Below are 23,529 nucleotides of genomic sequence, written 5' to 3'. Positions count from 1 at the left end.
GCTATTAATTTAGCATAAACAAATTATTCAACTTTTTTTTAAATGTCATGGGCATTTTGAAAATGATTTATTGAGCATTGAACACTGACAAATTACAGAGTATAAGAGCTTTTCGGAGCTCAGTGAGCTAAAAGGGATTTAAAAGTCAACTTCATACATACATAAGAAACATAATAGTATTAGAATAATAGCCTACAACATAACAAAAAAAGACACTTATCTCTAGTTCTTAATAACTACCCAAACCTTAACCATTTATACGCATCTAAGACACATAAATAGCCAAATCACAACTCCATGGAAAAGACAATTTACATGGAGTTACACTCTACATTAATTTAGAGGTATTCATATAACCCATGTATCCAGTCAGAGATGTTTACACATTTGACATTACCTTCATGCAGTACTTATTATATTTTATCAGTCCAATAATAGGAATGAGAGAATCTGCGTTAGGACTTACTATTTAAGATGAAATTCGTTTTCAGTGGTTACGAAGAAGGAGACGAAGAGTAGGACAAGGAAGGCGTTCCAGACATCAATCCACCTGTGAATGAAATAATATAATGACACTTTAATGTAAAGTGTAAAACTTCCTGTATATTTTGGTGATGAAAAAAAGGAAATTCATTGCGTAGAAATATTAAAAGACGATGCCACCCGCTGGTAGACAGACAGAATAACACGTGCTGACTCCAGAAGACTGAATATGTTCATACGTTGTGGAGATGGAAAATTAGCACATTTTGTGACTCATCTATTGGGGAAAACATGTTTTCGTCATGTAAAACACTTTGGCGTTAATATGAATAAAGGTGCAATATACCTGCGTCACGTCCTGCATCAAATTGAACTGCATCAGTGCATATTGAGTCCAACCTACAGGCTGACTTCATGAGCTGCAGGCCTTAAGAATTTGGAAAAGAGAGATGTGATTTTCAGATCGTCTTAGTTAAGACGTGGCAGCTGAGAGGGAAAAGCAGGTATTTGCCATAACTTCACCTAGAAATTAATTATGGATTTGTCTGCAGTGAAGCTTGCTTTACTTTGAAATATTTCCATTCATGTCAGCATCAGTAAAGAAAAATTGTGAATTAATCATAACCAGTCATAATCATTAATCACATAGCACAACAGAATGGAAATATAATATTCATGATAATTGCAGTAAATGCATATTGTACAACACTGCCATTCCTTGACAGCTGCTTATTTTACTAATTCAGCTTGCTGATGTAAAAACAGGTAATTATAATGAGGCAAATATTTATCTGAGATTTACATATAAGGTGTGAAAGGAAAGTGAGAATTAAAACAAGCCGCAAATCAAACATGAAGCGTAGACATGACCTGTCACGCAGCCTAGACGCTAACTGAAAGGCTTTGACAGCGTGTGCAAACACAGACAGAATGTCACATTTATACTGCAAATATATACACCTAGAAGAAAGGAATTATTGATGAAGTAGTTAGATAGATAAAAATGCATGTCACATCTGCATAAAAAATAAACATACAATCCTTAATCTACATTCACATTGTGAATGAAAATGTAAAAAAAAAAAAAAAGAAACAGTCACCTTAAAGTCAGCCTCTTCGTTTCTTTTTCTTTCCCGGTCAGAGTGAATATGTGCTTCCTCTCAGCTCCCTCTCTCTCTCTGATGGTCTATGCCGGGGCCAGACAGAGAGCCCAGCGGCAGGTAGGTTACAGACAATAGTATTGATTCCATTATTCTGCTCTCTACCTGACTAACACCGACATCTATACAGCTCCTCACCTTTTGTCTCCGCAAAGCTGCCGTCACAAACATACAGAGCTGCAAATGACAGAAAAATGAAGAAGAGAGAAAAAGCTTCCTTACTTGTGCATCCACATGCCTGCTTACACACCACAGCTGACAGACAACACACACACACACACACACACACACACACATTGACACACAAACTCGTTTACCCTCAATGCTGCATTCATGGTCTCCAGTCGTCTCTCTTTGCTTTCATTGTACCTCAAAGTCTCTCCTCTTCCTTTCTCTCTCCTCTTCCTTTCTCAACCCTCCATCTCCCTCTTTTCCTATCACGTTTTTCAAGCCTCACGTCTCTAGTAGCCCAGTAAACCCCCCCCATACACACACGTACACACACACACACACACACACACACACACTCACACACACACACACACACACACACACACACACACACACACACACACACACACACACACACACACACTCCAGTCTGTGAGCTACGTGCATGCGTGTAAACGTGTGAGAGATGGAAAGAGAGTGAATAAGAGTGCAGTGAGTGCATGCGTGTGTGTTTATGTGTGTGTCAACGACAGAGTGTGTGTATATGTGTGTGTGTGTGTGTGTGTGAAAGAGAGGGAGGTGGGGGGTGGGTGGGTGGGTGGGTGGGGAGGGGGGTGGTGTGGTGGCAGAGAGGCTAGCAGAAAGAGGGGGATGGAGGGGGAGGGTCAGAATCTCTAATAGGATGAGAATAGAGAAAATATGAAGCCCAGGAGTCTCATGAACCTGAGAGCCTGACATTACTGCCTCCCCCTATGTGTACAGCAATCATACCATCATCAAATTGATTACAGGATTTATGGCGTTGGCTCTAACACAACTGTAAATTGCAGCTGGAGGGACATCAAACACACATCGTGGAAAGCTTCACCATTTACAAGAATGTGTCTTGATTACACAGCTTAACATCAGAGGTGGACAATGTGCAGTTAGCTGCTTGGGTACAACCCAGCTAATGCAAATGTTGCAGAAATGGAGGCTGTTTAATGCATACACAAACAAAGAAACTGCAACAGTTTTTGCATATTTAATGATGTGTTGTGTTTTTCAATCCTTTGATATTTTCATACATTTCATATTTTTGTGCGGTTGCCTAGTCACTTCACATGTCCAAAGGCAGTTTGACTCTAATATTTGTGCTACTCTCCAAGAGGACAGAGTTGCAGTTGTGTTTGTTGGATAACAGAATCATATGGCCCTGAGGGAAATTCAGAAATGAAAGTAAATCAAATTTAGAGCCACTGATTGGCTGTCTGTTGAGCGAGATGGAGCATAAACACTACACTTGATGTGTAAGCATCATTAATGGCCCTAAAGTGTTCTGACCATATTGTACAACAAAGAATATCACCGATATGTCACACATTTAGAGCAAATGAGGCTAAACTGACAAAGAAAATACATTGTTCTTGGCCAAAAGGAGTAAGCAATGACTGAGGGCTGTAATAACAATAACACCTCCCTGATGGCTAGATAGTTAAATCCATGATTAACAAAAAAAAAAAAAAAGTAAGTAAGTAAGCACATCGACATCTTGTAAAATTTAGAGAGAATTTTTAAAGCACCTCTCTCTGAAAAGCAAGAACGGACAAGCAGCACATGAGGAGAATTGTTTAAGACAAATTCATCTTCACCTTCATTCAAAAGGCTTTCAGTTGAGGCTCCTGTTTCGTAAATATGCAAAACGAGGATCCAACCTTTCAGAAATGTGGGTTACAATAAAAACACCACACTATATATAAATATATTCATAATACCTCATGAATATTCATGATGTATCCACATTGCCTATATGCTGTTCTATGTCACTTTAGCAGCAGGTATTCCAGACACATACTCTGTACGGCTGAATTTATTTCCTGCTTTGATCCTATTCTGTATAACTGTCTTATGCAGAGCTCCCATGCACTATAGGACTCTTCACATCCTCCTCTGTAGCTGCAATCGAACTGTAACTCCATGCCACCTAAATTTGCATAGAAACAACATGCTGAATGTGTTTACACTATCTGCTGTGATATGTGAACTGTCTGCTCTGCACTGTCCGTTTGCACTGATTGCGAGTTCCTGTGCAATATGTGCTCATGCAGCACATATATTCTATCCGATCCTACATTAATGTCAGTAAGACAAATTGCTGTATGTTTACTGCACGTAGATTGTGAGCGGATTATAGAGTGCAGGAGTCTCTGCCTTCTCTCTGTCTGCCCTCTTGCCAATAGACTACGTTAGAGCATAGCTTTCCAAGACAGCAGCAAGCTGGATGCCATTTTGGCTAAAAGACCAAGAAAAAGCAGCTCTCTCTGGCAAGACCAGTGTCCGAACCTGAATGACAAACGCAGAATGTCACAGACAGGTGTGTGTGTGTGTGTGTCGGTGTGTGTTTGGTTGGGTGTGTGTATATGTGTGTGTGCCTGCGGCTGCACACTGCAGTGCCACTGAGAGACAAAGCACTGGGAGTGCTCCACAGGGATGACATCATCAGTCTGGGATGATGTCTGCCTTGTCTGTCTCGGGATCGGGATGCTCTAGTTCACCGTCACATCCCGAGAGACTGGAGACAGCATCGTTTTTGGCAGCACGTTCATACTCATCACACATGTTTCTAGAACTTAGTGTATGTATGCAAAGGCAAAAAAGGGAAAAACCAGGCTTTAAGGAACCCATGATACTGCGAGAGGATGTGGTGTTGTACTCATGGTTCCAACCTTGAAAGACAATTTTCATAGCAACATACTTGCATGTGGATGAACATTTGTATAGGAATCTGCTCCCACATATGCAGAGTGTGCAGTATCTCTCAGGCTGGAAAATGAGCCAAGTATAACAGGTCACTGGTATAAACAATCTTTGGTGTATGAGAGGAGAGAATCAGGCAGGGCAGATACAGCCCTTCCTCCCACTACACTATCCTTGCCTTGCACACCTTGCAACTGTCAGACATTCAGCTGTCTCTTCTGGCAGGAGAGCTGCGTTGTGCAGTGGATGATAAAGAACACTACGACTGACAGTGCCGAATCAGCACAATTCCCCCTTCCAGGAGAGGAGGAGAGCTGGCTATAACGCACTGCAGATGGCTGCTGTCTCAACCACCAGTCTGACATACTGAGGGGATGGGAGGAGGGTGAGGTTGTGGGGTAATGAAACTGGATAAATTAGTGTGTGTTGGTGGATGCAGGGGAATGCACAAAGTGGTAACATGGAAGCCGTGCATGTGTAAAAGTTTAATGTCAGGCACACAAGGCTCCTAACACAGACAGGGTGGCCATGATTTCCATGGCAAGGCTTTGTAAAATGTGTGTGGATTATGTCATTTATATGTATTATATGTTGTGTGTTGTGTTATGAAACACAAAGGGACTGTATGAAAATTATTAGGGGGGGAGAGGTGCTTCCCATGTGACAATTTATTGTATAGAAAATAGACATAAGTCGTTTTTTCTGCTATATGCAGAGGAGCAGGGAGTGGTAGGATCTTTCTTGTACAATTTTCTTATGTTTACCATGAGAGGCTGGGGGGGAGGGTATTGCAGTTTTCCCGCAGTGAACACTAGAGTCCAACGAAAATATTAACAAAATAATAAAAAATAAAAATAATGTAATAAATTCATCCCCCATCCCCACACTAATAGTTTTGCATACAGTCCCTTATCCGGATTCGAAGTAGGTTGCTGGATAAAAATGGAGGTTTAGCGTCCTATCTTAAAGGTTTTTTTTTTCTGCCGCAGTATGGAGTCACTGATCGTGAGTATACCACCAACAACCTGTCAAGCAGTAGGTGGTCCTCCTGACAAACATGCCCAGTTGCTACAAATGCTGCTCATAAAATGACACACAAGCTGATGGGGAAGTTGGAAAAGCTTCATGAGGACTTTGCCCAAGGGGAGTGTGTCTGATTAGACCATGAGAGGATAAAAGGCGTAGCAGCTGAAAAAAAAAAAAAGAAAAAAAAGGGCAAGTCATGTCATTAACCACTAGGAGATCCTCTGGCGGAGTAACAACATACTTACCTCTCTGCTGGGGGTGCGTTAGACGTGGCAAGAAGTGACTCCGCAGGGAAAGCTAGAAGGTTGTACAGTTATCTCCGTGCTGTTTATTATGCGAAACCATACAACCAACTACCTCACACTGCAGAGCACAGACTGTAGAGCTGCTCTCCAGACAAGATCTTCCCCCAGCAGGACGTAGGTGTCATCATATATACTCTGTTCACCTGTCTGGCTTCTGTCTACCAGTCAGCCAGTGCTTCATTCCTCATTTCAATGTAGCTGTTAGTTAATACAGTCAAATAGTTAACGATTTACTCACTAAATAATTTAAAGAGTTTTGAGATTGAGACATACAGACTCAAAAGGGATTCATCCCTTTGATTTTCTCTGGTGTATGCGATGTTAAGGGATGATTTCACGCTGTTCTGTTTTTTCTATGGCTTTGGATTTGGGCAAAAAAAATTTGATTCTCTGACATAAACTATAGCATTCTCCCTTTGAGCTCAGTTGGTGGTGTATGTCAGTTTGTGCATGTGGTAACAGGAGATGAATAGGGCTTTGATCAATAGCAGGAGAAATAAGTCTGAATGATGGGTTTTGTCTGTAGAGATATGAGTCTGCAATTGTGATTGAATTGGGAGGGTTGATCCGCAGGAAATATACCGATTGCCACAACGGCTCTGATGCCAAAGGAATAGAAGTGCCCAGAGGCTGCAGTGGATGAGCTCAGGTATACAGGGCAGGTGCATATACATGTCTTTGCATTAAGAGCATCATCAGTTGGATGGTTCACTCAATCACACTCGTGGAGGAGAAAGGCGAGGCTGACACAAGCAAGTGTACTGTAAGGAGACAAAAGATGTCGATCTGAAGTTTGATAATGTTGGAACAGAGCTATGAAAATCCATTTCCACACATCTAGGCCACTCATGCAGGTGTGAGTACTACCGAGGTATAGTTTCCTGGGCCCATTCATGGTATTTCCATCTATTTCTTAGGAGCTGTTGCCCTCTACTGGTGGCTGTGCAAACTCCCCGGCTTCTCTCCTCATCTGTGCCCTTCTCATCTGTTCAGTTCAATGCCACAAGACTCTGAGAGAGAAGCAGCATTGACGGCTGCAAAATCACGGTTCATGAACAATCAGGGTTTGGCTGTTCTAGTATTGACATGGAATGTTAGAAAGTAAACAATCTCTTATCCCATCATGTCCTCACTCAGGAAAGCAATGACTAAAATTCATATCTTCATCTTCCCTCTTCAACATTTAAATAACACCAGCTATTATTTGTGTCCAACTTATTATGAAACCATAATATTTGGCTTTGCACTTTCAAACCTTTACACACTGCAGCATTTCATCCCAATCAGCTGTCTGATTCTACTACTTAATAGCTGACAGGTTTTAAATACCATCTGCCATAAAACTGTCGTCAACATCAAATCTGCTGACAGCTGTGATATCTAAATCTGGGTGACTTCTGCTCCACTGTCAAAATGGAATTTCCCTCACGTCAAACACGGTGTGAAAAAAATTACTATAGGACTAAAAAATGTTTTTTCAGATCCGTAGAGCCTCTCTGTAGAAGTCATAATGGTTGTGTGCCTCAGTACCACGTCTGCTGGCACAATGCTACATTCCAGCAGCCACAAGCCAGGAGTGTTACGTTACTCTGAGCACACATTCAGATGTAACTGGGGCAAGATGATACGGTGTGTATATGAAATTTAAAGAGTTTAAGCAGCACCTTATCAAAACAGAAAATGTATAACAAAACAAGATGATTTGAGAATTGCAACTATTTAAAAAATGTGAGGTTAAAACCATCTATTGAGTCGCAACATTGACAAAAAGAGAGAAATGTGTAGGAGCTCTGCATTCTCTGCATGAAAACACTGCTTTGGCATGTGGGCTTTGTGGAATCCATCTTTCAGCAAAGAAGAGTTACAATACAGAAAAGATCATCGACCGCACCTATCCTTCTGCAGACCTCATGTTGAAGTGTGCAGCTACGGATTAACAATGTCCAAGAGAATAGATAGACAAAGAGAAGAAGAAACTAGATCCCATCTTAAAAACCTTTAACTAATCGGGCAACAAGCTTGTGTCACTGTAAAAATGTAGCAAGGTGAATTTGTGTCCAATCTTCTCCTCTTTTTTTTTTTTTGTATGGTATGTGTTCAGAGTCCTAATCCTCGTCTTTCTTTCTGCTGCTCCGTTTTTCTCTCCTGTCCCGAAGTGCACCCCCTCCTCCCCCCATCTCCTCCCTCTCCTCACTCACTCAGCCTTTTCTCTGCTTCAGCCCTCATGGGTCCCCATTTCCCGCCTCTTACCCTTTTAACCACCCTCTGTCTTCATACCCCCCTTCTGCCCTCTTTATCCACACATGCTGACCGGCCTTCTTTCATACCCACAACCTCCTTTACTTTATACCCCACGTCTGCAATATTTTCACAGTCAAATCACGCAGAAATGCAGTGTAATTGTGCCAGTGTCAGCTATCCTTCTCTCTCCTTCTCTTGCTCACTCCACCCTTAAGCAGGCCTGTCTGAGTGTCTAAGCAGTGAGAGACTACTCCACTACGAAAAATGTCTGGGATGATTTATAAATGGGGCGGTCTCGCTTCTAAGTTCAAAATTCCTCTCATACATGATCATCATCTCCATACAGCAACATACACTGGGATATCACTTAATAGCTACACCAAGACAAGTTCACTTTCAAAGCAGAGATAGCAGGTGATGAAATAAACATGATGTAACTCTGGCGAAATGGAAACGTGGAAAATGCTCAGGTTGCCACCAGATTTTCACCCACCAAAGCTATGGAGCCAAGTTTTAATATCAAAAATGAATATATCACCTCTCCTACTCCCTCGCCTTGCAGCAATGCATGCAACAGCTCTGACTGAGGGCAACATCACAGTAATGTTGCAATGTTAGTAATGCTCTGATCTGCTGAAATATGCATGTGCTTACTCCCAGGTGAGAGCAATCCTCCATCCTACACTAATCTGCTTTGGTTGTCGCCAGCCTCATATACCAAGATGGCAAAATGAATGTTGCCATGGGAACCTTTTGCCTGGCAACTCCAACAGCCTGGCAACTAGCCAAACTGTTGCTATGGCACAACCGTCAATCTCCGTATGCTGGGATTGGTGTGTGTCTGGCCTTGCCCAGCTCCTCCCCCTCAAAGTTTCCAATCAGATGCATGATGGAAGAACATGTTTCTCAAGAAATGAAATACTTGGGTATTAAAGGGGGGGAGGTGTGGATGTGATGGTGGTGGGAGTGTGTGTTAAGAAAAAATCAGTTGGCCTATCAATTTGCCAAATAAGCAGCACAGAAGCAATGGCATCCCACTTTAAACATGGATGCATCATCTATGTTTAAAGTTCAGCATCAAAATCTCATTTTAGACAAGTCATAAATTATTTTCAAATCTAAAGCATCAGATCAGCTGGAGCATCACAGTGGCTTGATGATTATTTTCTATTTAGCTGACTGTGTGCTGGCATTATTGAATTGGATAAACATGGTTAATTACCCTCTGAGATAATTTCTTGCAAAATAATTCTAGGACAAATGATTTACTTTAGACAAAAAGCCTAAAGCTCCTTTTAGCTACAACAGCCTTTTAGTCAACAACTGTGCATGCATGTATCTTTAGATTTTACAGATTTAAGCTTTTTTTTAAAAATTTACTTCCAATTCAACTTGAATGTCTAACAAAAATTGAATATTTAGAATCCAAATTTATTTGTGTACACCAGTGAAACAAATTCAATATTTAGTGCAGTTGCATTCAGTATTTTTGTAAACACAGGGGAGCAGTGTGCCTGGGGTTGTTAGAAGATAAAAAGGAACTGTGTAAATTCATATCTGTGTCAAAGTGGAGATGGGTAAAACCTCACAGTTTACAGCGACAAAATGCTCATGACTGAAGCATTGAGGAACAGACATAGAGGTTCAAGCAATCATTTGGACATAGATTCAGATTAAAAATGAAAAATATGAGGGAGATATAAGGGATTTTCATTCGTTATACTGTGTGTATACTATGTGCATTTGCACTTGAACTTGAACCGCATTCTTGTGTTGAGATTCTGTCAGTGCAGGTTTACCTTTACAGTAATCCAAGAACATGCTGTGTGATTAATATCCTGAATGAGTAATCAGTATGTTGTGATGATAACTGGATAATTGGATAATTCAGATAAAGATAGATTCACATACTCTACAATTGTGTATCTGTTGACAGGTGTGTATCGTACATACAGTAAGTGCTTGAATGAACATAAGTATACACTATGTATGTGACAAGTAGATCCATTCAAATTGCTTTCAGTTTTTTACATTATTGTTTCAGCCACTGTTTCCCTTAAAATAACACTGAGAAGTAAAATGTAGAATAAAGAAATATTGGTACCTTGACATCACTCCCTTGTCAAAGTGTGGCAGGTGTTGTTCCTCAGACAAGCGGAGGCAAACTGAAACACACACACACACACACACACACACACACAGAGGTGGGTTAGAGGGAGACAAGCTGGCCTTGCGAATAAAAAGACTGTTGTTTAACCAAGAGGTCACAGGTTCAGTCTCTGCAACAGCTGAAGCGTCAATGGACAAGAAAAGACATAGACTTTCTCATGAGCTGCTCTGGAGAAGAGCTTCCGCTCGTAAATGCAACACACACAGTGGACACTCCATTGAAGTGTTTTGACACCAGCATTTAGTTATAAGGAAGTTGAAGAATCTAAGTAAAGTCTCCACGACAGGCAGAACAGGGAGCATCATTAAATACAAAAACTTAAAGAATCAAACGGCTACAGTCCAAATGACACTCTTCAACAATCAGTTATCATTACATAAAACAACAAGAGAGATGGATCACTGTCAAACATTTGTCATAACACTGACATTCAGAACAGAGGAACTAACAGTGCCAAAAGCTTTTCACACTGCAGAGTAAATTACTTTATAATTAGCCTCATTTAAAAAGCTGCACTCAACACTCAAATGCTTTGCTTTGCTTCTCAAGTTCTGCGATTAATAAATGTTTGGATATTTACAAAATTATCCCGACATGATCAGCATTGAGCTGACAGAGAAATTACTACGAGGAAATTACTGAGGATAACTCTATTATCATTTCACTGTTTCACGGCTTGGAGGTTTCAAGAAAGGACACAACTGGTGGCAACAGTGTTACATCAATTCAGTTTCATGCTTAATTTTCTGTGTGAGATTGTTTGGATAAACATTTGAAGGGGTTTAAATGTCGATATCTGAAAGCCATTTCAATGCACACATGCGTTCTGCAGTGTGGACAAAGTGATGCACCAGCTTGGAGCGCTAAGCCTCCTGCTCCGGTTTGATAAATATAACTTCAAAAGAAGCAGCCAAACAGCTTTAGCTGGCCGACTGCACAATGAGCATAATAACTCCCCACCCCCTGGGAGCTCCAGCCTAGTTCATTTACCCTTGCAGAGTGCTGCCATGTCTGTATGTGCACATGTGTCTTTGTTTCACTGCGAGCCTCTCAGAGGCTCCCCACCTTCTGCTCTGCACAAAGCGGATGTATAGAGGAACCTTTTGGACCTCATTTTTACAGAGGAAATGCATTGCCCCCTCCCTCTCCTCCTTCTATTTGCCCCTCACATGTAATGCCTGATTGACCACAGCACCCCTTAAAGAGGTCAAAGGGCAGACAAAACAGTCTGGTGTCATGGCAACCTGTGTGCCACCAACCAGAATAGTAAGGGGGGAAACAGGGGGGGTCAGATGAACTGTCAGTTAAACCGCTAAGGGTGCTGCCTCGTGTTTAGGTTAATGTATGTGCAGCTTACAAACAAGAACACGCATACATAATGCACCTGCACTATGAAAAGGACCTTTCTAATTTGCACTCCAGAATAATCAAGCCAAATGCCTCAGTGCATGGCAGTTAAGTGTAGTACCTATCGGAGTATCAGATGGCGTGCACGCTGCAGTGATGTGTGTTTGCTGTTGGAACATGTGCACACACTTGAGAGTGTGCTGTTTGTGTGCACAGGAGACACTCCTGCGTAAAAGGCTCTTTGTGACCGCTCGATGCAGTGGCAGTGTATACGTGATGGGGGAGGGGGGCTAACGCATAAATGGGAAGCAAATGCATTCAGATCAATACTAAGCTGAGAGAGGGCGAGTGGGGTTGAGAAGAGAGAGTGGAAGGTGGCGAGTAGAGAGGGAGGGGCCTTGGAGGGACTGATTAATCATTCCTGTATTGTTATTGACTTTCTGTTAAAGGGGGTGAGTCAGACTCTGAATTATGTGCATGTGCTTGTGTGTATATGTGTATATGTGTATGTGTGTGTGTGTCTATGTGTGTTGTACTGTACTCAATGAGAGCACAAAGTCATCAGTTACAGACCCAGACTTCCCATAGGTTTGGCACTGTGGCTGCTTTAGTCGTGCTCTGACTACTTTTTTCATTCCTAGCTTGTGGTTACAACTTTCAGGCAGTTAGTTTGCATATTCAGCACAATAACCGTGAAGGACTTAATTATTCATGTTTTGCAAAAAGAGCTAATATGCCGTTCCATTTTTGAAAAGAAACAGGGAAACGAAGGAGGCGAACAGGAAATCCCCTGTGAGGAGTTAATGAGGAGCTGACGACCGAACAGACACAACAGAGAGGGAGGGAGAGAAGGAGGGAGGGAGGGGGACTGCTGGAGGTGGAGGAGGGGAAACTCTGCCCTGACATCTGACCCTCCGGCTGTGACCTTGTTTATTGTCTGAAAGGGCAGACAGTGGACACACCTGAGCACACGTCTCCTGCAAGCACATTCACATATATTCAAAGATACCTTGCAGTTAGTTGCTTTGAAACAAACCGCCAGGAACGCCCTGTCTAAAGCAAAGCAAAAAAAACCTAATTAAATAAATAATACTAGGATAATTAGTTTATAGTTATAACAACATGACACTAACTTCAGACATTGCCAAAGGCAGTGTTTTCCTCTAATTACGACCCTTTTAAAAACAGCAACTTATCAGATGACTTATTGAGGACTTGTCAGAGGACAGCGGGCCGAGCCAGCTGAATGAAAACCCCATTCAGTGTTACCTTGAACTTGAACAATGAGTCTGGTGTTTGTGCTGGGGCCACTTCCTGACCTTTCCATCCCCCTGTGGAAGCAACCAACCGCAGCCTCTCCTTTCATCTTACAGATGTGACCCTGACAACCCACGCTGACCAGAGAACAGCCGGCAAATGGCAAGTTTTACTTCCACTACCGACTTCTGCACTTTTGTTTGCAATGATAGTTTATATGCTGATGTGTAATGCTTGCTATGTGGAGCGTCAGTTCACTACGAACTACTAGGTACTCGCCATCTGACTAATTTTCATTGCTTAGGAGCAGTTGAGGTTCATTGTCTTATGATTCACTGAGCAGACAGATAATCAACACAAATGGTTCCACCTCCTCCTACCCTTCACCTTCCTTTTTTTTCAATCCTCCCATTGCTCCAGCATCAAACCCTTTCTCCCTCTCTCAGGCGCTTTCTCTCTAGCTGTTTTCACCCACTTGTCTCTACCTCTCCGACGGCCTGTTTCTTTACACCTTCATCTTTCTTTTCCCCTTTTTCTTCACACTGTACCCGCATCTCCTCCTCGCTGTCTGGCACCAGGGAGCTGGCACACTTGAGGGTGTCGGTGTGTGACGTGGGCTGCTGACACCTCCGACGCCAATGCTGAGCATGTGTATCACTGCGAAGCATAATGGAGATCCTTGTGAATGCTATCAATATGTTGCCAGAGGAGACGTAGTGACACTTTAAACCACTTGATTTTTTAAACTTCGGTAATTTTTCGGGCCACAGCTTACGATAATTTTTTTCATTTTCTATTCAGTTAATCCACTATTTTTCCAAATAACCAATAAGTGTTCAAGCTATAAAATGTCAAAAAATGTAAAAAAAAAAAAATTCCATCATCAGTTCCCAAAGTATTGTTAAATTACTAATATAAAAAATAAAACCTAAAAAATGGCAACGATATAACAGAGAAAAAGAGCTAAATCTCAGCTGAAACCAGCTAATATAAATATAATCGATATTTTTATTGATAAAAAAAAATGCAAGAAAAGCATAGCATTCTCACTTCTGCACAGTAAATATGAAGCTAGCTTAGCTTGGTACCCCTAAAGCTAACTAGGTAACATAATGTCATTTTTCAAATGGATTAAACAAAAGATAAAACATGTTCAATAGTGATCTGTACAGGTGCTGTTACTTTTAAAGAGAGCCAGGTTAACTGTTCCCCCCTGGTTCCAGTCTTTGTGCTACACTAGGCTAACTACCTATCCAGTAGACTACTACAGCTATGAGAGTGCTATCGAACCACTCAGCTTGCTGGCTTGGAAAAAAAGCAAATTTGTATATTTTGTAAATGTTAAACTATCTCCTTTAAGACTTGCTGTTTTATCTTTAATTCAGGTGTTAATTTATCTTAAACTAAACAATGAGTAAAATTTCGCATATAAATCTTGATGAAGATGACTTCAAGAAGATGGGTTTCTGTGTCTGTGTTTCTCATTGTTGGCTCATGACATCGAAAAGCCCATTCCTCAGGAACCTACTCCATAAATCATACATGACTGACGTACTGGAGAGGACACGAGGCCAGCAGGAGAGAGCGCTGTGCTAGAATTATCACACTCACATGCATTTTCCTTATCGCTTGCTTTTTACCCCACCCCCAACTCCTAAGGCTCTTAAGATGTCTGTGAGACATCTAAAGAGCCTGAGAGGAGAGAGGAGATGATGAGGATCAAAACTTGAGACAGAACACAGAAGAAAAAGACATGCATCAAGAATGAGACAGGCGTAGGAACGTGGTGATAAAGACGGAGATCAAACATGAGACAGAGTGGTGGAGGGAGACAGAAGAAACAGACATGGGGGAAGAGGGGCAAAGAGAGGATTGAGATAGTTGGCGAGGTAGGAGGCAACACTGTGACCTACTAATGCAGAACTGAGGAATTCTCATTGCTGACTCCAAACACATTCCTACAGCCTGCAAATATTAACCCCCACCTCACCACCTCTGCCTCCATCTGAATGCACAAGGCAGCCACCTGGCCCTTCCATGAGGAAGCTATTCATTGATATCAGCTCAGTCGCTGGAATAGAGTCTAACACTGTAGCTGGAGAGAGAAATAACACAAAAAACTCATTAATGTACCCGGTAAGGTGCAGCTACTCTGGTCATAACCAAATGACAATAAGTGTAATTTGTACCAGAAATGATTTAACATCATGTCGGCAAACTTCATCACCTCAGTCATCACGCACTGGCCACTTCTTAATGCTTTGGAATACCAGAGAGAATACAACAGCAAAATAATGTGAATGAAGATTTCTGAATGATCTGCTTTCTTGTTCTTGTTCAGAAAAAACGGTTGAGATTTACCCCCTGTTCATCATTTGGAGATTGTAAGGAGAGTCTCACACCCACATGAATCAAAATTTCATGATAGCAAAAAGTGAGAATTTATGGGTTTTGGGTGGGAGGGTGTATGTTCTCTCTTGCAACCTCACTTTGGGATTTAGGCTGATCAGATGCAGATATTTACATAAAAAAAACTTACCCACTGAAATAATTTAAAAGTATTTGATCTGAGAAATCTAACAACATTAATATTTACTTCAGTTTAAAAAGGTGTGACATTGAAGTCAATTAAAAAGAAACAACACAAACAAAAAAAAAAACATTTATCTTTTTAATCGTATTGTTCAAGTTTTAGCCCAATTAAAGGATAGCTTTTCTTGAAATTGATATATTATTTTTTACATTACTTTTATTTATTTATTCATTTGTCTTTAAATAACAGTATTTAGTCACCGGGTAGACAGTTAACGTAGGAAAAGAGAGGAGGACGCCATGCACAAAGATTCTTGACCAGATTAGAAACATTGCAGGGACATTGCAGTTTATGTGGTCTTTGACACTGTATGCCCTGACACAACAATTTTGAGGCCAACACTGACATCAAAAGTTGAAATTTTAGAGAAAATATCAGTTGATAGTCATCTTTTACATAAGCACAAATCATAAAGAAACTAATTTTATAAGATTCACTTTTTAATTAAAAAAAATATATATTATGAAGATATGTACTGTACTGATCGAGACATTTAACAATTGTAAAAAAGAATTGTCAGTGTTGGTGGACAAATTACTGTATGTGATGGTGACACTGTATATAAACTAGCTCAAACATATCTGTGGCATTTCTGTGTTGCAATTTCACAGACAAAATGCAAAATGGCTTTCATGTACACTGATACCAATATATCTCTGTCATATGCTAATATTAGCTCTACTGCACATAATCTCTTCTTTGATCTGTTGTCAGTATAAAGTGTATACTGAATATGAGTATATACTGTATATGGATGTGAGCAAGCTCAGATGTGTGAAATAAAAATTAGACTAAAAAAACAAAAAGTACTTAAGTAAAAGTTATACAAGTAAGTTATATAATACCCCACTGTTAACATACTCTGCAACAATTAAGTCCTACATTCAAACTTTTTCTAGTATTAGCAACAAAATATCACTTAAGTATCAAAAGTAAAATAACTTGTTATGTAAAATGGGCCTTTTCTGAGTGTTATGTTATGATATATATCATAATACTGGATTATTGTTCTTATTCTTTCTGCATTAATAATTAAAATCTACCTCAACAGAGACAAAAAGCATCCACAGTAATCTCATACCATATTAACAACATGGGCCAGCAACCCAATATAAGAAAAGACATGCACCTCCTGCAACTGGAACGAAACACAACAACTTCACATCAGCCAGAAACTGAAACTGGTAAAACTTTGTGCAACACAGAGAAACATTATTAGCGCTCTGCTTATAAAGTAGGAAAGCCCTGTGGGTATCCAGATGGAGCTCTCTCAGTTCCAGCCTCATTTCAGCCCCATGTCCTAGAGAAGGCAGACAAACATTGATGCAACTGGAGCACTGAGTCCAGGGGGAATAACTCTCACTCAGACCGTGAGAGCGCGTTAGTACATCCACAGCAGTCACATGGTGCAGTACTTTCTCTCCATGCCGGACCCTGCCGCCTGTTGTGTGTGGCCCTTTTTCCGTCTCTTTCACACCAGAACTACATAATTGATGGTGAAGGTTATGTTTTATAAAGTGCAGCACATTAACAGCTGCCTCTGCACAGTGAAGTTTAGATGTGCTGGGATCAGTAAGTGGTGGCCTAACACTGAAGAGGTTTTAAATAACTGATACATTCATAGTCAGTACAATAAGTCAGGGTAATCCATTATTTCTGCCAAGGTATTCAGAAGCAGTGCTATGGAGATGCAGTGAATGCCTCATATGCTTTAAGCGTTATGGTAAAAGAGGTTGCCTTTATGTCACAACAGATATCAATAGGCTTTATTCACTAAAGCTTTCTTATACACTGTTTTCAGTTTGTTTGTAAAAATGAATTGCGAAACATTTAATTGACTAAATTAAGTAAATGTCTAAATGAATCTATTAGCAGCAGTTATAAAACAATATAGAAAACAGAGGATGTAGCCATTGGAAGTAGCTAATAAAGCTTATAGCAAGAAAAACCACCAAAAAAAAACCCAACAAAAAACTGTATGTATTACGGCCAAAGGACACAGACAGACATATCTGGAATGGCAGTACTAGATGAATGTGGTGAACACATAACTATATGCTACACTTACAGTTGTGCAGGTTGAAGTGCCACATCGAGCTCCCAGTGCTGGGTAACATCGCACCAACTCCACACATCAAAGTCAATAATGCTGTGTAATCATCCAAATCACTTCAGTGACATGTTGTAAGTTTGTAAGTCGAGTAGAACTGAAATGATTAATTTGGATCAATTAATCAATCATCAGAATCTCGGGAAAATTGTGGTTATGGCAGTTTTTACGATGTTGTGACGTTTTAATTGATCAATTACAAAAATAACTGGCAGAATCACTGATAATGAAAATAGCCCACTGAATATTACCTACAGGTACAATGTCATCTGTTCTATGAAAATAAAACTTTAATATTTTGGTATTAAAATACTTCACGTTTCATTCACTTGTCATCTTATGAGTCAAACTTCCCACAGCTGATGAAAAGGATTGAAAAGTAGGATTTGTTTTGGTTATGAGTCGTCTAGACCATGTGATAATTTGGTTTTTACCCATCAAGTTTGGTGGTAATACAAAAGCTTTTGGTCTTTTCATAAACCGCTGACCAAGGTCTGAAAATACACTCATGTAAATTACTGAATACAGAAATTAAAAACCGATAAAATCAAGTGTCTAATATTGAGTTTCCCCCCAAACATTAGAACATTCCCTCACTTGGTTTTCTTGAGGTTATTTAGTATATTTTTAGCTTCCTTTGAGAATGCAGAAGGGTTAATAGTCAAAATTAATAAACGGTTTAAGGTGTTTACTGAACTTATCAAAGTGACTTCACTGCCCAATTACATATTCTTACTTTATGACGCCATGGTCAGCATCCACAAGTTAAAATCAAATTGTGCAAATCAGTACGGCACAGTGACCATCTGAGCATGCTCTCTATTTGACCATTGGTGTTATCATAAACATCTGGAATAAAATGTAACAACCTACTTTATTTTTATATGTGTTCAGTTTAATCATCTTAACTCATCCCCCACCGTATATCTGTGTTTAATTGTGCTCCTCTACTAGCCGGTCTCTGCTACACCCAGTCTATGGGCACCAACCAGCCATCAAGGTCGGCAGTCCAGCTGACTTTGGTTCCTCTGGTTAAACCTGCATTCAGACTGTTTCTATCAACGCCATCAAGACTACCATCATCCCTGCAGTCACCCTGTGAGCCACTGATCAGGAAAACCTTATATCTTCCCTCTGCCAAATGGCGCACCCTGGCCTGCAGACTACTGGGGTATTTTTGAGGTTGTTTGCCTGCAGTCAGGGGTACAGGGACTGAGAGCTTGTGTCGGGTCTCCATGGAGATGGACAAGCTTTTTAAGGTCATGGCTAGGATGAGGATATATCACAGGCCCTCGAGCGCACATGCGGGGGACGACACTAACTTGTCGATATTAAACAATGGAGGCACAGGACAGCGAGGATGAGCTGAGGGCGGCATGGGCACAAAGCTTAAAAGGTATTCGGAGAAGGAAGTTAGGTGTTAGTGGACGCTGAGAGACATACAGATATGAGGCTTGGTCATGTGCAGCGTAACAGGGACACACACTGAGACCGCAAACAAACAGTAAGGGGAAGAAGAGGGTGGGACGTGTCAATTCCAGAGCAGGGAGGATGATGGCCAAATAATTCAAATACTTTGTGTCATTTTTTTTAACAGTTTCATATCAACTGAAACTGAACCAAAACTAGGCCAAAGGATTCACTTAATAAGCGCATACTCCAACACTGTGCGCAAAAAGATTTACAAAGACAGTGATTGACGCAGACTAATGGCACAAAAGTGAGTGCCCCGACCCCGTCCTTCCTTCCTCTTCATCCTGACAACTGGGCCCCAAAAGCAGCCTTAGCCTTTGACTAACACTGAGCTTGATTTCAGGCAAGAGCTCGTTCAGCAAACATACATATTCTGTCTGGCAAATACAGGAGATAAAAGGCATGGCTGGATTATGGGAGAAGCGTGGAGACAGGGGAAATGTTCCAGTGGGAGTGGGAGGAAGGAAAATCACTTTAGGTACACAAACCAACAGAAACCAAACCAGAGCTGAGAACAGAAATCAAGACAGCAAAAACAATAAAGGACAGATGAAATGTGCGTACATGATTACTTTTCTTTCGAAATAACAGTTCTAGAGGGAAATAACAAAATACAAGAGAATTCCAGGTTATGTTGCATAAGTCTGCCTCTTTTTTTTTTACCTTCTCCCGCGTTTCTTTCCAACTTGATTCCTTCTCTCTGTCCCCTCTTCCTCACTCTCGAGTTAGTGCTTTCCCTCTTGACTTGCAGCCTTGCATCTCTGTTTCACTCCAGCCTCGTCACATTTTATTCGCTGTTCCCTCATCTCCCCTTCCTCAGACACGGCTTCTCTTTTCCTCACCCCTCAACGCTCAGGACTTTGAAAGGAAACATGCCTTATGGACAAAGGAAATCAGCACCGTGAGGAAAAGTACCGGAGGGAAAGGAGAGCAGATAAAGTCACAAGCAGTAAAGTGAGAAGCAGGAGGGGCTGCTGTTGCTGCTGCTGCTGCTGCTGCTGCTGCTGTTGCTCAGTTTGTGGCTGGGATAGCATGTGCCAGAGCTGCGTAGAACCGGTTCCACCGTACGCCGTACCGAGAGGAGAAGTGCACAAAAGTCTGAGTGGTGCAGAGAGAGCTGAGAAAACGGAGAATGCATAAGAAGGAGGGAGAAGGCATCAGTCATTGTGTGTGTATCTGTGTGTGTGTGTGTGTGTGTGTGTGTGTGTGTGTGTGTGTGTGTGTGTGTATGCGCATGCATGCAGGGCAGGAATGAAGGAGAGGAGAGAGGGAGGGACAGAGATTGAAATAAAGGAAGGTGGGAGGGAAAAGGAGGAGTAGACGTGGAGAGAGGAAAAGGGGAGGAGACATTTTTTCTGCGTTTTCCTGTTCACAATTTTTTTTAACCCCCCCCCCCTTCCTTTTTTTGTGAAATGATCCCTGTACTGTCTCTATGTACACAGCCGCCTTGTCAGTAGGTCATTATTCTACCTTTCCACGACTGTTTTCCTCTTGTCATATTCCTCCTTTGTTGAAGACAGCTGTGTCTTTAAGCCTGTGCACTTGAACTGAGAGAGTGCTATTCTTTCTCGATGTACTTCCCCTCCGTTGGCCCCCCAGCACACAGGAAAGAGACACAGCTTGCAGGAGAGAGAGAGAGAGAGAAAGAGAGAGAGAGAGAGAGAGAGAGAGAGAGAGCAGGACAGAGGGGCAAAAAGGGGCAGAGAAAGAAATGCAGATGGGGGAGGGGAAAGGTTTGTAAATGGTGGTTCAAGGCTATGGGGGACTTGGAAATCAGTTCAAGAAATATATGAGATGTACAACATACAAACACAAAAGTAATATCTTAATCAGAGCGCAAGTTTTCTTATAATTTTCGAGGTATGAATCTACATTAAAAAGAATGCTTAACGGTATAAAGTATGCCCATGTGTTTATAACATCATGAAAGCATACAATCGAGAAAGTACAAGGTTAAGGTCAGACCATTAAACAGAGCCTCACATATCTGCTCAGAATCTCCATGGCAACTGCTGACATACAGGTGAAATGTTTCATAATAAGCCAACTTGTTTGTGTTGTGTTGTCATAAAATGAACTATGATACCAGCTTATGCTTTTATGTATTTGTCCTTTTTTTAAAAAAAAAAAAAGTAAGAGAGTGGGCAGTGCACTCACCTTGACTGATTTCATTGTTGAGACAGCAGAGGGGGAAACAGAGGGCAGTCAGGAGCTCTGGCAGGATTCGATCGTAGGCCAGCGGGGGCACATGGTAAACTGAACCACCCAACGCCTCTCACAGCACAGACTTGCATATGTTTAATTCTTCCACATTATACAAGTAGTCCCTGAACATTTATGCAGTGGACAGTAGGGTCATAAATACATCTTACATCAAAGTTTCATGTAAATGGAAGTTATTTTATAACATTTATGTAAGAGATCAAACAAAACAAGAGAGAATAAGGGAATATAGAGGAAATAATATCAACAGGCTTTTGTTCAAACTTGTGCCTCCATAAAGTTATAGATATCACTTCAATGGAAAATAGGCCCATAATTTTAGTTTTCTGAAAAGAACTATATAATTTGGTACTAACTATAGAGAAAATAGCGATGTTTAATAAAATTATTTCATTAAGTTAGCATAGCATGTCCTAGACATGTTTCTACAGATAAGCATATAAACATGGGCAATAAAGTTTCAAATAATAAATGATTATTGAATTAATATTTACTTGGGTTTAAGTTGAGCTTTTGTGTCAAGGAAATTCCTTATTTCCCTAAAAATATTATCATTACATTATTATTTCCAGGAAACTTAATAGCAAATTACTGGTAAATTACAGACCTGGAAAAACAACATGTTACCAAGTTATACAAAGAGAAAACAAGATATTGCTGGTAAATCCTAGAGTTTTCCAGCTCATTCCTCACTCTGCCAGCTGGGTTTCACATTTAAGTTTGACATCATCAGAAGTGAGATGGGAGGAAATTTGGGGAATTCAAGGGAGTGGATCACTTGAGAAGTCATGAGCCCGAAGTTGTTGAATCGATATATATTCTACAATTATTGCTATATTTATTACTTTTACTGTGTTTTATCCCTTTTAGTGTTGTATTGTTTATCCCTAATGCACTTAGAAGATGGTTAGCACTGTAATGTATGCTGTGTTTAGACTGCATTTGTCCAAACCAAGGGGAGGAGCTGAAATATAGGCCATTAAAAAGTCACCAACCAAATTAAGTCTGGTGAGAAATAGCTTTCCTGCTGATTTAATCCTGTCTAAGGCTTGGATCAACAAAATTTAAGGTTGGATGTAAGGCTTTCTTATCTACAAAGAAAACATAAATATGTCAACATCACATGCATATACAGCACTTGAACCCTAACACTTAGGGGGCGTGTGCAAACCTGACGCCAGTCTGGGAGACTTTTTCCTCAAAAATATTGGAACTATTTACTGTATATTTAAGAAGTTGTTGAAAAAACTTAGTGGGTTAAAGTGTTTACTTGGGATTTGTTGATTAGATATATCAATTGTGTTAATTAATGCAATATTTTTTTTTTTAATTTCGAATCAGGTTTTCACGGGTGTTATGTGTTTATGTATGAGCTATGAGGAGTTCAACCAAGTAATGATGTTTTGGTCTTGAAAAGGTATAACTCTCCAGTCTCATAAAACAGAACAATCTCACAGCAAAGAATTGTCCCAACCATAATTATGGTTTCATTTTTTCATTTGAGCAGCTATAATCAAAGTTTTTACATTATCAATGGATCAAATGACTGATTGTATGTGAAAGGTGTTGTTCATAGATAAGAAAGATCATCTGACTCAGCAGTTCCCCTCAGCTGTTTTACATTGTCTTTCAGGTTCCTGTTTTGTTTTTTTTAAGCTGCTGTTTCCAGAGATAAAACTATAAAAACCCATTTTACTCTAAGTGCTCAGCACCAAACAGCAGGCAAATAACGTTAGCGACTAGCTAGTGAATTCAGACATTAAAGAACTAGATATTTCCCTGAAAAGTTGAGACCAAAAGCAAAGATCAAGGAGAGTGAATATTGGACTTACATTAATCAGGTGGTCAGAAACATTGCTACAAATGAAGGATAAGGTTGCTCCTTCTTTGTTGGAGGTATAAATAAGCAACTGTTTGCTAACAAGTTTGCCATAACAACTTAAAAATTCAATGTTGTGTTTACAGCTTGTTTCCGTTGCCCCCAAGTGGCCAAAAAGTTGTTAATGCAGGTTTAAGGTATTCTTGTATCCTCCATGTTGGTCTAAAAGCTGATTTTTTTTTTCAAATGTTGTTTTTCAAGGTCAGGGGTTAAGGTTCCTTCTCAAACATGACTTTAAGGAGAAGAAAAAGCTTTTTTCTCATTATATCTTTTCTCATGAACCATCTCATGATCACTCAGATTTTTCTTGTGACCACTTTGAGGCTTCAGACCCCCCCTGCAGAGAACCACTGTC

The 23,529-nt window shown here is 40.5% G+C and overlaps 1 long non-coding RNA gene across 1 annotated transcript; it reads right to left on the bottom strand.

Moving 5' to 3' along the window:
- Positions 1 to 556: 556 nt before the first annotated feature.
- LOC139613820 (uncharacterized) lies at positions 557 to 20,287 on the bottom strand. The gene is made up of 4 exons (XR_011686828.1): positions 19,736 to 20,287; positions 10,227 to 10,287; positions 1,584 to 1,820; positions 557 to 910 (listed from the first exon to the last, which is right to left on the bottom strand). It is a non-coding gene; the product is annotated as an uncharacterized lncRNA (long non-coding RNA).
- Between the last annotated feature and the right edge of the window lie 3,242 nt (positions 20,288 to 23,529).

The sequence above is a fragment of the Trachinotus anak genome, unplaced genomic scaffold (assembly GCF_046630095.1).
Source record: "Trachinotus anak isolate AG129_WGS33_773 ecotype Australia unplaced genomic scaffold, CSIRO_AGI_Tana_v1 ptg000032l, whole genome shotgun sequence".
Classification (NCBI taxonomy): domain Eukaryota; kingdom Metazoa; phylum Chordata; class Actinopteri; order Carangiformes; family Carangidae; genus Trachinotus; species Trachinotus anak.
Note: the sequence above shows the minus strand (reverse complement) of the source record. Positions and strands in the feature narration are given on the sequence as shown.